The 15,456-nt window shown below is 40.0% G+C and overlaps 1 protein-coding gene across 1 annotated transcript in view; it reads right to left on the bottom strand.

Annotated features, from left to right (window-relative positions):
* Positions 1-15,456, bottom strand: part of ASTN1 (astrotactin 1) — an 843,969-nt gene that overhangs the window by 227,317 nt on the left and 601,196 nt on the right. The gene's annotated exons all lie outside the window — the stretch shown is intronic.

Here is a 15,456-nt window from a genome sequence, read left to right as displayed (position 1 = left end):
TTGCCCTTTGGCCTAGTAGATGACAGCCACTGGCTACCTGTTGAAATGTTACACATACTGATTCTTCTATTTAATTATATTCAATTCAAGGGCAACGGAAGGACAGCAGGCTACAACACTGACAATCGCAAAGCTGAATTGCTGCCTTGATGTTACAGTGAATTACCTATCCTGAATAGTATAAAACATCTATTTCGTACATTATGTACTGTTATTGTTCTTGAGTAAAGGAACACATTGAAGGCCATTTATTAATATGCTATTCTGCTTCCTAAAGAAGAAAAATATTCAACAAAGCAAAGAACCGTTCATGCTCATTTTAATGAACATTCATGGACAGCAGAGATGTATTTGCTTTCTTAAGACCAAAATGAAAGCAATGAAAGGTAATGGCATTGCCTATAATAATAATTATGATTTTCCAGAAAAGAAAATGAAAGCTGACACCTTATTGCTTGCTATGGGCAGCAGCTCTTGTTTTTCAAGTGTTCCCGTTTTTATAATTGAACCCTAAACTTGTACAAAGCACTATAAGGGCGGTAACAAAAAAACAATGCAAAGGAAAAAAAGTTTTATTACCCAGGAAGACCACATGCCTGCTTCAATTTTCTAAATTATGCAAGAAAAATGTCAATCATATAGTATGATTGAAAGCTACAGGGTGATACTTGTTTGTTAAAACCAGAATCAATAAAAAAACGAAAAAATGCCCCCAATAAACTGTAAGCCACAGGAGTTAATATGAAGTTTCTTTAACCGCTTGCTGACCGGCTCACGCCAATATACTTCGGCAGAAGGGCACGTACAGGCAGATTAACGTACCTGTACGTTTCCCTTTAAGAAGCAGTTTGCGGGTGTGCACGCGCCCGCCACGACCCCTGTGAGTGTGATCGCGGGTCCCGCGGACTCAATGTCCGCGGGGATAACCGCGATCGTCTCACGGAGAGGAAGAACGGGGAAATGCTAATGTAAACAAGTAATGTAATCGGGAGCGGTGATCAGTGTCGTGTCACACATAGAATCACTCCCTAGGACACACTTAACCCCTACAATGCCACCTAGTGGTTAACCTCTTCACTGCCAGTCACATTTACACAGCAATCAATTTTTAATTGCACTGATCGCTGTATAAATGTGAATGGTCCCAAAATCGCTCCAAAAGTGTCCGATCTGTCCGCCATAATGTCGCAGTCATGATAAAAATCGCTGATCGTCGCCATTACTAGTAAAAAAATAAAATTATTAATAAAAATGCCATAAAACGACCCCCTATTTTTTAGACGCTATAACTTTTGCGCAAACCAATCGATAAGCGCTTATTGCGGGTTTTTTTTAGCAAAAATATGTAGAAGAATACATATCGGCCTAAACTGAGGAAAAAAATGTTTTTTTCTATATATTTTTTGGAGATATTTATTATAGCAAAAAGTAAAAAATAATGCATTTTTTTCAAAATTGTCGTTATTTTTTTATTTATAGCGCAAAAAATAAAAACCGCAGAGGTGATCAAATACCACCAAAAGAAAGCTCTATTTGTGGGGAAAAAAGGACGTCAATTTTGTCTGGGAGCCATGACTGCGCAATTGTCAGTTAAAGCGACGCAGTGCCGAATCGCAAAAAGCGCTCTGGTCTTTGGGCAGCCAAATGGTCCGGGGCTTAAGTGGTTAACATACACAAGACAAATAATTCTGGATATTTATACATGTCCTTGGTTACAAACGCTGCTTGTTACTATAGTTCTAGAATGAAACTGACATACATTTACCTAAAGTGATACTTTTTAATATTTAATACTGCCCAGTTTCACAGTCCGCACCACAAATTACCACTGTAATGAAGGAACAACCACCTCTAGAATCTTCTAATTCCAACACGTTTATCCCTACATAGCCACTGTTTTATGCAATTACATAAAATAGAGGGAAACAGGGTTAAAATTGTGGGGTTGATTTACTAAAATGGGAGAGTGCAAAATGCAGCTCCAGGATTTTTTGGCAATGCTTAATTGAACAAGCTGAGGTTAGAAGCTGATTGGCTACTATGCACAGCTGCACCAGATTTTGCACTCTCCGGTTTTAGTACATCAACCCCTGTGAGCCATGATTCCACTATCCCCCATAATGCTGTAGGTCAAACGCTGGGTTCTAGGGCGAGCAGGTGATACAGAAAGTATTCTGAGACTATAAGGAAGTCAATACCTCAGCCATCTAAGGCTCTAGGAAGCCACAAGGTCAGATGTACGTAAGTAGAACTAATGCCTGCCATAAAAAAAGTGTTGCAGCTTCCTGTAATGGTGGGTCAACAATGCTACACTGCTCCTTAATTCAGTGCAGAGTCGCCACTCTCTTGTAGATCGTGTCTGGTTGCACTACAGTGGAATGAAAAAATGTTGCAGGGGTCTTGGCTATCAGATTGGCACTGCTGATTCACAAGCCCGTGGCTTGTCAATTAGCACCTGGACACACCAAGTCTGAGTATGAGTAAGTAAAGGGGTATAAAATGTTAAAGTGGAACTCCATGCACATATCAGAAAAATAATGCTAATATACTTATTCATTTATTCAAAGAAATAACGATGAAAGTATACTTTTAGCTAGATTTGTTTTCCTTAGTTACCTATCAGATGGGTGATTCTCATTACCATCAGTTTGGAGGGGTTAACCAGGGTACATAGAGGATGCTGGTAGTGTAGACTAGTAGCAAATGATAAATACGGAGCTTATAACTAATATCCTGATATTAGGATACTTGCCAGGAGTTCCACCTAAACAACTTAGTCAAGTTAAAAGATACAAAAATATTTAGTTCTAACTTAGCAGATGTTTGGAGGGGTTAACAAAGGTACATAGAAGATGCTGGTTGTATATACTAGTAAAAAAATACAAATATGGAGCATATAACTGATATCCTGATGTTAAGATACTTGCCAGGAGTTCCACTTAAACAACATAACAAAAAATAAGAAAATAAAAATAATATTATGCTCATGAGCATCAGAATGTTAGGATTAAATTGAATGTCTCTCTTTCAGTTATTGAGATCAATGTGATCTTAAATATCCTTGGTCAAGTTAAAATGTGCAAACATATTTATTTAACTCAGCAGATGTAAGTACATGTGCTATTTCCTCCAAAAATCCAGAACAATAGAAATGCTGACAAGGTGGAGTTGGTTTAATATATAATAATTATTACTATTATTATACAGGATTTATATAGCGCCAACAGTTTGCGCAGCGCTTAACAAAATAAAGGCAGACATTACAGTTACATTACAATTCGGTACAAGAGCAATCAGAGGGCCCTACTCGTTAGAGCTTACAATCTAAAAAGGAAGGGTCAATTGATACAAAAGATAAAAGCTGTGGGGGATGAGCTGATGGAGGAAGTAAGACAGTGTTAGTTAGAAGTAGGATAGTCTTCTTTAAAGAGAAGGTTTTTCAGGGATCGTCTAAAAATGGATAGATTAGGGAACAGTCGGACAGATTGGGGTAGGGAGGTCCAAAGGATGGGAGAAGCTCTGGAGAAATCCTGGAGGCGAGCATGGGAGGAGGGGACAAGGTAGCTAGAGAGCAGGAGGTCTTGGGAGGACCGAAGAGAGCGGCTTGGTTGGTATTTTGGCACTAGGTTAGTGATGTAGCTGGGGGCAGAGTCATGGATGGCTTTGTAAATTATTGTTAGTGTTTTGAATTTTATTTGTTGGGTTTATTCGTTAGATTTTGTTTTACGAAGGCTCATGAAAGGAAACATTTCCCCAGGACCCCTTTATGCCTTTGAGCAGGACTGAAATGATGGCCCGCCACCTAATGTATTTGGGCATCTAAAATTGGTGCAAAGAGGTGAAGTGTTTTAGTAAGATGATTGACTAAGCAGAGGTTATACGATTACCCGAAGATGTAAAAGTTAAGCAAAAATTAGGCCAATAAGAAGCGCATTGCATTAATGAAGGCACAGAATTATGCATGGAATATTGGCGGTGTGAATGATTTAGTAATAGTTTGAGCTTAACAATGTTTTTTTTACAGCTGGACATGCCAGGATTTAATTAGATTTTTTAATATGTCCGATAATATGCCAGAATATAAGGCAATACAAGATATTAAACAAGGAGAAGAATGGTGAATTAGGGGGTGGTCAAATGCTATAGAAAAATCTGCTATAAAGATGGCGGGAAAATGATTAATTCAGATTTGGCTGGATTTAATTTGAGATAATTGGAAGACATCCAGGAAGAGATGGATTTAAGGCAATTTGCAATAAAATAAGGAGATATGATGCGAGTGGAAATATACATTAATGTATCATCAGCATATAGATGGTGATTTAAACCATAAGAGTTGATTAGTTTGCCTAAGGAGTATATGGAAAACAGGAGGGGGCCAAGGACAGAGCCTTGATAGACTCAAAATGATAAATGCAAAGCAGAGGCACAGATATTGATATGAGACAGTACAAGATAGAAGGTAAAAGGAAAGACATTTTGTCAGTTGCACTGTGTAATCTACGGCCATCACTGCCAATTAAGAACATATATGTGATAAAAATATATGTAAAATGTAAAATATGTATATATGGGCAAAATAAAAGAAAACATTCTTTACAGCTCTCCAGCATATGCACATATCACTATGTTTTATACCCCTTTAGAAATGATGCAATAATGGAAAAATACTAATTTATACTGCCGGAAATCCATTCAACTCCTAACTTTTTGTAATTAGCTGACAAACATTGTCACCTCTGTGCAGTGTCATAGCTGGGGTAACAGGGGTGATTGGCCAAGGTGCAACATTTTTTGGGGTGCAAAAATAGTAAGGATTCAGGTTGAGAAGAGGAGATGAAATATTGGTCTGTGTGCACTCCTGTTCTGGTGCTGTCAGTGTCCTGCTCCCTCCTTTCTCTCCATCTTAGACTGTGTGAGTGGGTCCAGCTGGGCAGTTCTAAGTTAATCCTTGTACACACTAATGCCGCATACACGAGAGCGGAATGTCCGCCAGAAAAAGTCAGACGTAAGCTTTTCATCGTATATTCCAATCGTGTGTATGCCTCATTGGACTTTTTTTTTTTTCTAAAATTCTGATGGACCTAGAAAGAGAACATGTTCTAAATATTTCCGACGGAACCAATCCCTATCGGGAAAACTGCTCGTCTTTATGCTGTTCCGACGGACCAAAAACGACGCATGCTCTGAAGCAAGTACGAGACAGAAGCTATTGGCTACTGGCTATTGAACTTCCTTTTTCTAGTCCCGTCATACGTGCTGTACGTCACTGCGTTCTTAACGATCGGACTTTGGTGTGATCGCGTGTACACAAGACAGTTTCAGCGAAATTCCGTTGGAACTCCGTCAGAAAAACCTTCAGAGTTTATTCCAACGGGAAAACCGGTCGTGTGTACGCGGCATAATAGTTTTTTTTCTGTCAGTTCTGGTTGGAGCCACTGTACTAACCATCCAATGTTAGGACAGCAATCTCCCCCCGCTGAACTGTTGTGTTCTGACAGGGGGACAGCCCCCCCGCCAGAACACTCTGGTCAGCGCTCTCTGCCATTGGCTGAGAGTGCTGAACGGGAGCTGGTCAGCCGCTGGTTTTCCAGCATTCTTGCCCAACAGAAGTTGGCCAAACGGCTGGCTTGTTGCACAAACAAGCTGAATGTCAGGCATTTTTTTTAACCGGCTGATGTCTCCCGACATTCAGCCCATGTGTATGGGGCTTTAGAGTGGGGAGAGTTGAGGGGAGTGAGGCGCACTCCTGCTGAGTGTGTGGTAGTGTGCTGCTCAGTACAGTTGGGGATGACTCTGATCTCCTTTCCTCTTCCTTTCCTCTTTGATAACTGCCAAACGGCATACTGTGCACTAGGCATCCTCCAACTACCTGTGAACCTAGGAGGGAGGTGTTATATTGAGTTAGGGTGCACAAAAAGGGGGTGGAGGGACTGAGGGTACACAACAGGGGGTGTATGGAGTAGGGAAGCTCAATGAGGGGATGAAGGGAGTGGGGGTGTACAATAGAGGGGGGCATAGTGTGGCCGGTGCTGGCTTAGGAGGGTGCATAGAGTGGATGAGAATGCTGGGCGTACAGGAGAAAGACAAGACATAGATTTTCCTGCTATGTATGCTGTATCATATACAGTATATAGTATTTTTGTTGCGCATACTGTATACATGATTGATTTCAGAGAGGTTTGATAGGAGGTCTAATGGGACTAACGCTAAGGCTGAATGGGTGGTCAAAACTCTTTTCCACTGAAATATAAAAAAATCAGCACAAGAGATGTTACATTGAATTCAGAGTGTCCTTTGTACTGGTGCCAGCTGTAATAGTGGAAATCCAAAGTCCCATGCCCTGTCCCCATACCCCACAGCTGTAATTTTCTGAGGTTAATATCAGCGCCCGACCTGTGACAGGCACTTATCAAAAGCACAGACTATGCCCGTCCTTTCTGCCCAATCCCCTCCTCCATTCATAGAAACTGTTATATACAGAGAAACCATTGTGACTTTACAACCACTTAAAGGATGTTGCAGAAATGCTGTGATAGACACTTTCTTCCAGAGAACAAGGAATAATAATCATCGCACATCTTCCAACCTGCTGGACAAACTCTGCATGCAATGAGAACGTTTCCAATGCTCAGAGGAGCTCATTATCGCATTAACTCCTACACAGGACAATTGTTTCTTGAATCTGTTTATGTTTATCAGACTCATTTATGGCCACCCTTAGGGTTTGTTCACACTTTAGTGTTTTGTGCATTTTAATGCATGCTTCTACCGCAGGTAAGCCACAGGACACTAGTTAAAAACAATTGAAGTCAATAGAGGTGTATGACATTTCTGGGTAGAAACTACAGGAGTCACATTTTTGCATTTTTGCTTGATGTGTTTCCACTGATATCAACAGAGACACAACAAAATGCATTTCAAATGCATCGTGCTAAGACACACGTCAACGTGAGTCATCAGTAAGATTTGTTGTCAGCACACCAGCAAGATTGTTTCAAAGTTCAAAGCTCTTCTTTGTTGCATGAACACATAGACAACTTTTTGGGACTGTGCAGGTACCCTTCAACAGGCATGTATCACATGTCCGATCAAGGGTTCCTGTATGGTCCCAAAACACTGCCATTCTATGTGGTCATGCAATAAATAAGAACTTTTGGAAGAAAACGAAAGAAAAAACAGCACAACCCCATAGTGTAGCATTAAAAAAAATAAACATTTTATTGAAAAATAGAAATGCACTCACAAAAGTACGCATGTGTAGGGCGTGGCATAAAGATCACTTAGGAGCCAGAAATGTCCGAGGGGCAACCAGAGAACCACCAGCCCTGGCCACCAGCAGGGGATGAAGTGTGCTGAAGATGGAGGAAGACACTGTCACTGCGATCAGTGTTCAACCTGGGACTTGATTCCCCAACATCACTGTAGAAACATGCGCTGTAGAGACTGGACGCTTTTTGAAGCCAGTCATATTTGTTCCAAAGAAAACCTTAATGCCCTGTACACACGATAGGATTTTCCAATGGAAAATGTGTGATAGGACCTTGTTGTCGGAAATTCCGACCATGTGTAGGCTCCATCACACATTTTCCATGGGAATTTCCGACACACAAAGTTTGAGAGCTTGCTATAGAGAAAATTGAGTACTGAGTATCAAATCAAGAGCTTGCTATAAAATTTTCCGACAACAAAATCCGTTGTCGGAAATTCCAATCGTGTGTAGACAATTCCGACGCACAAAGTGCCACGCATGCTCATTATAAATTAAGAGACGAAAGCTATTGCCTACTGCCCCGTTTATAGTCCCGACGTACGTGTTTTACGTCACCGTGTTCAGAATGATCGGATTTTCCGACAACTTTGTGTGACCGTGTGTATGCAAGACAAGTTTGAGCCAACATCCGTAGGAAAAAATCCATGGATTTTGTTGTCGGAATGTCCGATCAATGTCCGACCGTGTGTACAGGGCATTACACTGTCAAACAAGCTTATCGGTGTTCTGACGACATGTCTTATTCATATTATATAAACTGTGACTAGCTGGAAGTCATTCCAGCACTCCCTTGACCATATGGTTGATTCCAGTATGGTGTGTGAAACAAATAAACTCCATGTCAAGATGTGTTGTAATGCATGTGAACCAAACGTGATGAGCATCAATGCATGTTGATGTCCATGTGCTTTGACATCCAACATAAAATGCAATGGAACACATGTATAAAACGCATGAAAATACACATTAACATGTGCCGACGTGTGTTGACATGCATTTTGAAGTGCGTTTATTAATTTCAATGCAAAACCCACCAGGTGGAAAATTGCATAGGTGTGAATCCAGGCTGGAAAGGAAAAAAAATTAACAAAACAAGTCTCGAATGCTTTTCAGTGCACAGTAGAGTAGATCTAAACCTAATTACTAGAATCTCATGTAAGCTTTATTCTGTTAATGTTTTTTCGAAAATAGTTTTTAATCTCCTTACATCTGCAGCTTAAATTAAAATAATACCTGGTGCTTATACAATGAGCAACTTCAGATGGTATTTTATGGAAAAAAAGCCATGTGTTATGGAACAAAGTGCTTTGGCAAACTAAATATTATCCAGTTAGGGTTTAGATCCAACTTAATGATATTCTATAATGTGCTACAATGTGCGTGCTACTGAAAGTTGCCCTAGAAATTATTTAATTAGAAATTTCCCACAATGGCTCCTGTGTACTTTCTTTGTCACACTTGAATGTCTATTTTTGTAATTTATATGGGGATCCCAACCACCCAGGTATAAATGTACTTCCCTTACCAGGCCGGTTGACAGAGGGGGGCCTGGCCATGCCAGACTGTTTTAAGTACTTTCTAGCAACACAACTTGTGATGGTTCACAGGTGGTTACAGCCTGATTTTACCAACTCCTCTGTTGTGTGAGGCTGTAATTGTTAGATCCCTGGAAGCTCTACAACCCCTGGTGTTTAGAAGACCTAAGTCCCCTCATCCTCTTACTCCTTCCATGCATACCACCAATCAGGCTTGAAAAGTGGGTACAGCTCTGGAGTCTCTTCACCCTACCACTCTATCCCCCCATACCCCTCTATGGCTTAATCCCACTCTTTTGCTTAATCCCACTCTTCCTAAGTCCCCTCATCCTCTTACTCCTTCCATGCATACCACCATCCAACTCTGGAAATGGGTACAGTTCTGGAGTCTCTTCCCCCTACCACTCTGTCCCCCATACCCCTCTATACCCCTCTATAATACCATCCCCAACTCACAAGCGTGGGCTAAATAAAAAGTTAAAACATTGAAGCATATTGCAAGAAACTCTGATCTGTCCCCTTTCCATATTCTCAGATCTAAATTTACCTTAACTGCTTATTATCACTTTAGGTAACTCCAGGTTTCACATGCCTTCAGATGTAAATTTTTGGGTCAATCAATCTCTCTCTCATACTCAGTGCTGGAGGGTATTCTCAGAGTACCGAGTCTGGAAAAGCCCACCTCTGAACTATATGGTTATTTATCAGTGGCTGCCAGTCCTGAGTTATCTGCACTTCACCAGAAATGGTCTGTGGATATCCCTGGACTGAATGATGATGACTGGTTGGAGATTTGGGACTTTCCCTTTTTTCCTATAGTTTCAGCCAGAGACAAGATGATCCAATTTAAAATCCTACATACAGCATACTAGAGTGCCTTGAAAAAGTATTCATACCCCTTGAAATTTTGCACTTTTTTGTCATGTTACAACCAAAAACGTTACTGTATTTTGTTGGGATTTTATGTGATAGACCAACACATAGTGGCACATAATTGTGAAGTGGAAGGAAAATTATTTCCATTTTTTACAAATAAATATGTGAAAAGTGTGGCATGCATTTGTATTCAGCCCCCCCGAGTCAATACTTTCACTGCAATTACAGTTGCAAGTCTTTTTGGGGATGTCTCTACCAGCTTTGCACATTTAGAGAGTGACATTTTTGCCATTCTTCTTTGCAAAATAGCTCAAGCTCTGTCAGATTGGATGGAGAGCGTCTGTGAAAAGCAATTTTCAAGTCTTGCCACAGATTCTGAATTGTATTTAGGTCTAGACTTTGACTGGGCAATTCTAACACATGAATATGCTTTGATCTAAACCTTTCCATTGTAGCTCTGGCTGTATATTTAGGGTCATTGTCCTGCTGGAAGGTGAACCACCACCCCAGTCTCAAGTCGTTTGCAGGATCTAACCGGTTTTCTTCTAAGATTGTCCTGTATTTGGCTCCATCCATCTTCCCATCAACTCTGAACAGCTTCCCTGTCCCTGCTGAAGAAAAGCATCCTCACAACATGATGCTGCCACCACCATGTTTCACGGTGGGGACAGTGTGTTCAGGCTGATGTGCAGTGTTAGTTTTCCGCCACACTTAGTGTTTTGTTTTTAGGCCAAAAAGTTACATTTTGGTCTCATCAGACCAGAGCACCTTCTTCCACATGTTTGCTGTGTCCCCACATGGCTTCTCACAAACTGCAATTGGGACTTATAATTGCTCTCTTTCAACAATGGCTTTCTTCCTGTCTCTCTTTCATAAAGGCCAGATTTGTGGAGTGCACGACTAATGCCCATACACACGGTCGGACTTTGTTCGGACATTCCGACAACAAAATCCTAGGATTTTTTCCGACGGATGTTGGCTCAAACTTGTCTTGCGTACACACGGTCACACAAAGTTGTCGGAAAATCCGATCATTCTGAACGCGGTCATGTAAAACATGTACGTCGGGACTATAAATGGGGCAGTGGCCAATAGCTTTCATCTCTTTATTTATTCTGAGCATGCGTGGCACTTTGTCCGTCGGATTTGTGTACACACGATCGGAATTTCCGACAACGGATTTTGTTGTCAGAAAATTTTATATCCTGCTCTCCAACTTTGTGTGTCAGAAAATCTGATGGAAAATGTGTGATGGAGCCTACACACGGTAGGAATTTCCGACAACAAGGTCCTATCACACATTTTCTGTCGGAAAATCCGACCGTGTGTACGGGGCATAATAGTTGTCCTGTGGACAGATTCTCCCACCTGAGCTGTAGATCTCTTCAGCTCCTTCAGAGTTACAATGGACCTCCTGGCTGCTTCTCTAAAAAATGCTCTCCTTGCCCGGCCTGTAAGTTTAGGTGGACAGCCATGTCTTGGTAGATTTGCAGTTGTGTCATACTCTTTCCATTTTTGGATGAGGAGTTGAACTGTGCTCTGTGAGATGTTCAAAGCTTTGGATATTTTTTTATAACCTAACCCTGCTTTAAACTTCTCCAAAACTGTATCCCTGACCTGTCTAGTGTGTTCCTTGGCCTTCATAATTCTGTTTATTCACTAAGGTTCTCTAACAAACCTCTGAGGGCTTCACAGACTGCTGTATTTATACTGAGATTAAATCATACACAAGTGGACTCTATTTACTAATTAGATGACTTCTGAAGGCAATTGGTTCCACTAGATTTTAGTTAGGGGTATCAGAGTAAAGGGGGCTGAATACAAATGCACACCACACTTTCCAGATATTTATTTGTAAAAAAAAAAATGAAAACCATTCATTTTCCTTTCACTTCAATTATGTGATATCAAGGAGGATGTCTGGCATTAGTTCACTTATGCATTTTTTCTTAAAGTGGTTCTAAAGTAAAAACATTTTTTAACTTAATGCATTCCCTGCATTAAAGTGGTCCTAAAGGTCCCCTAATACTTACCTGAGCCCCATTTCGATCCAGCCCCTTTTTGTGCATGAGAGCCTCAGCTGTCCAGGACTCTCCCTCCTGGTGTTCCTGGTCCTCCAGGGGCTCAGGTGCCCTCATAGCAAGCTGCTTGCTGTGGGGCACTCAGCAGGAGGGAGGAGCAAGGAGCACTGGCGAGGAACCCAAGAAGAGGAGGATGGGGCTGCTCAGTGCAAAACCATTACACAGAGCAGTTAAGTATGACATGTGTGTTATTTTTAAACAAAAAAATACTTTAATACCACTTTTAGATTAAAAAAAAAACAACTTTTTTTTAGCTTTCTGTTTATCTCCTGTGTGAAGGGGTTAGAAAGGGAAGAAAAGATCCAGTGATGCTCACAGATGCATCTCTTCTCTCCTCTCTTCCTCTTCACACAGGGACTCGGGCAGCAGCAAGAGCCGTGGGCTCCTACTGCTGTCAATCAAATGCAATGAGCAGAAAGCGAGGGTGGGGCTAAACCCCTCTGTGTGTGTCTATGGAGCATGGCTCCATAGACACACACTGCTAGGGAGTGAGCACACACTGTTTGCCCTCATAGGAAGCAACTTTCAATGGGGGCACACAAAGGAGAGAAGGAGCCAAGATTGTCAGCTGGGACCCCAGAAGAAGAGGTTCGGGGCCGTTCTTTGCTAAACCATTGCACATAGCAGGTGAGTATAACATGTTTAATATATTTTTTTTAATTCCCTTAGTAACACTTTGAGTGCAGGAGTCGAAATTAACCTACCCTTAATAGGCAGCAAAGTAAATTTGTCCAGCCAAGGCTCCACTCTAAAAACACTGTTATTTTCATTGTTAGGATACAGTTTGGGTGTCATCTTCATTCTTCACTACATGAATGAAGACAGATAATAATAATAAAAATATGTAAAGATTATTAGATGAAATTGAGCTAAAACTCAGAGTGTATACTGCACAGTTAGGCCAAATAAGGATGAAGTCCTTGATCTTCCATTCAAGATCCAACCAAAACCAGGACATTCGCCTAGTTCTCTGGTCCTTAGATTGACTAGCTGCCCAAATAACTTAAAAGAGCAGGAATTATTCATTTTCTCTCTCGGTTTCCTCTGTTATTAATTGCCTCGTAAAATCAAACTTTTATCAGTCTGTGTATAGACTTCTATTTGAATGCTGATATTAGAGAATAGTAATTTCTCACTAATTATATGGCATACAGAATTGGTGAACTTTCAGAAAGATTTGTTCGTGTTAGGTAAAAAGTAGTTGGAAAAGTTTTATGGTCGGATGTGTTATAATGATATCACTGCTTGTGTTAAAACTTTTACATTGGCCAATGTGTTATAAATCATTTTCTTTGCACCTATCTAGACAATGTGTCATGCTTTGCGTTATTGCAAATAGCCAAATGTAGGTGGATGGTGGACTGTGTTATATATGTTACATGAAAGGTCATATGACTTAACGTATTTAATAAAGATGTAATGTAAAGGGAAATTGTTCTTTTAATTACTGCTTTCCAAATTTAATGGTAGGTGTCATAATTGGTGCACAGAACATTTCAACACTATTAGAGCTAATCAGGAAAATGTCTCTCATTATCACCTTAGTTTAGTAAGACTTATTTAAAGGTGATTAACCTGTCTTTTACACCGCTTGCTTTTAGGGTAAGGAATACAGAATTATATTCACTGTATTAATTCAAAAAAAAAAAAACATGCAAATCATCCTATTGCATATAGGTACACAGGCAGCAAAAATAAGGCCCAAAACCAATTAACAATGTGAATCCTAAACTCAGAATGGGTGTCATAGGAAAGAAAGGGTGATTTTGTACATATGCCCTTATATAGTACCATCAGCACTAAAACAGTACAATCATTTTTTTATAGATAAATATGAAATGGAACAGAACGCTAGTATCCACTTCACATATTCAGCTACTTCAGCTATGCTAAAAGAAACCCATTGTCTACAAACTTTGAATGGGACATCCTAGCAGTAAAATCACTTATGAGATGACACAGAGGGCAGGTTTAGTTAGACACATCAAGCTGCAAAGCAAGCCTCATTTGCTGTATTGTTACTTTAGCTAACCCTTCGTTCTTTGGGAATCTTTTGACATGAATTATATGTTTATTTACAAAAGAATTTATATAGTACAAAAACTGATACAAAACAATAGTTTGAAAACATAATTTATAATCTTTTAAAAATTACTAATAAAATAAAAAATGACCAGAAAGTATTTCAGATTCATCTAAAAAAGTCCTTGGATACAAAGCAGACTAGCAAAGTTTATGTATATGTTCAAGCTTTTCTATAAAGAATGGAAGTATCAAGTTCATATAATAACTAGAGAAAATAATCAAAAATGTTTTGCAGTGCTACATGTATGTACAAGCGCCACATTGAAAATGTGTTCAGTTTCAAGCATAGAAGTGAAAACAGGCCTATTTTTAAGGCTGGATTTCTGCAAAGCCAACAGTCTGTAGTCTAGGGCAGCAAGCCTGCCAAGGACGGCTCACAGTTACCCACACATCTGGGTTGGTTTACTAAAGAGGTAGAGAATGTTTACTTTTGAAGTGAATGCAGTGAAGCAAAGTGAAAATTTATTTTGCAAAGAAAAACCAATCATGTGCAAGGAAAATAAAAAACATGGTCTACACCTTCAGTTAATCACTCCTTAGTTTTGGACTGTAAAAACACGCAGTAAAAGTATACCCACTGTGTAGCATTATAAAGCAGGGAGCTGAGTATCTGTACCAAATGATTAAATATGGTTACAAATAACAATAAAATTCAGCGCAGATCATAAGCTGTAAACACATTGATAATAGGCAGCTGAACACTACAAGGATAACTCAAATAAACTCTGATAATAAGCAAATCAAAAAAACAGTACAGCGCTACATATAAAAGATGTATAAATGTCCATGAGCACAGTCCAATATAGAAAGAAAACAACCTCCGTGAAGTGGGTGCTTGATGTCAGACAGTTTTAGAGGTGAGCCCAGCCCATCCACGTGATTCCTTCCCCCGTACACATTACATCCGTGGGCGGGACTTCCCGCCCACAGTCTTAATGTGTACGAGGGGAGGAGTCATGTGTGACGTCACCTGCGGCCATCTTTGTGGTTTGAATGCCATTTTACATGACATGCCATTACGTTTGCACTTGGCTCAAGTGCCTTTTATGTAAGTGATTTTCAATCCTTTTCTACAATAAACTGTCAATACGGAAAGCACTAGATCCTCTTTTTTTTCTTTTACACATGGAGGTCTGTGTTCCAGGAAATGGAAAAATGCTGAGTGACCTTTTTAGGTCGAATGTATGAGGTGAGAGGCTTGATTTGTCTGTGGTGGATGGGCTGGTCTCATCTCTAACACTGTTTGTCTGACATCAAGCACCCACTTCATGGAGGTTGTTTTCTTTCTATATTGGACTGTGCTCATGGACATTTATACATCTTTTATATGTGGCACTGCACTGTTTTTTTATTTGAATAACTATGGTTGCAACTATTTACATATATGATTCCAAACTACAAATTAAAAAAAGTATTTAAAATATTAACACACATATTTAAGAATGTTTATATGAAGCTGATCTCCTTTATCATATGTTTGAAAAACTTTAAAAAGACTTTATGTTAGGCTAGATTTGCCCCTTTGCATTGTGGTAATGCATGGCAAAATAAACTACAATCCATGTAGCGGGTGCCAAGCTGACAGAGGCCCACATCTCCCACGACC

The sequence above is a fragment of the Aquarana catesbeiana genome, linkage group LG07, assembly GCF_042186555.1.
Source record: "Aquarana catesbeiana isolate 2022-GZ linkage group LG07, ASM4218655v1, whole genome shotgun sequence".
Taxonomy (NCBI): Eukaryota; Metazoa; Chordata; class Amphibia; order Anura; family Ranidae; genus Aquarana; species Aquarana catesbeiana.
Note: the sequence above shows the minus strand (reverse complement) of the source record. Positions and strands in the feature narration are given on the sequence as shown.